Genomic DNA, 484 nt, shown 5'->3' with positions numbered 1-484 from the left:
CCTTGGAGTACTAGTCTCTGGATGAATCTTGTCTCCTTCAGAAGACATAGATAGATAAGAACTTGATCAGACCTCTTAAGCTGTAATTTGTTATCTCTTCTTGATCGCCTTCGAGTTCTTTCAAGCAAACACTTTATGCATAAAAGCTTAATCATCTTGTTTTGTCCTCAACTCAGTACTTCTACTTGAATGTGATCTTCTCCTCTCCTTATCTTCGTAATGTTTAACCGTTTTAACAAACTCATCGCAGAGATCTTCCACTACTACAACACGTTCTTTTCTCTCATTTTCAAGATCTTTCAAAGCTTTTGTTAAACAATGCTTTGCTTCACAAAGCTCTCGTGTTAGCTTTCCTAGCTAATCCTATGCATACTCTCTGACTTATTTTTTTTTTGTTGGTAAAATGTACTCTCTGACTTCTTTCGATCAACATGTTTGATATCTATAGTATTAATTATAGCTAGATCAGTGTGTATCGCAGGTG

At 35.7% G+C, this 484-nt stretch overlaps 1 pseudogene; it reads right to left on the bottom strand.

Annotated features, from left to right (window-relative positions):
* Positions 1-3: 3 nt before the first annotated feature.
* LOC106322275 lies at positions 4-357 on the bottom strand (annotated as a pseudogene).
* Positions 358-484: the final 127 nt, after the last annotated feature.

Source organism: Brassica oleracea, unplaced genomic scaffold (assembly GCF_000695525.1).
Source record: "Brassica oleracea var. oleracea cultivar TO1000 unplaced genomic scaffold, BOL UnpScaffold12764, whole genome shotgun sequence".
In the NCBI taxonomy this organism is placed as follows: Eukaryota; Viridiplantae; Streptophyta; class Magnoliopsida; order Brassicales; family Brassicaceae; genus Brassica; species Brassica oleracea.
This window is presented reverse-complemented; position numbering and strand designations above follow the sequence as displayed.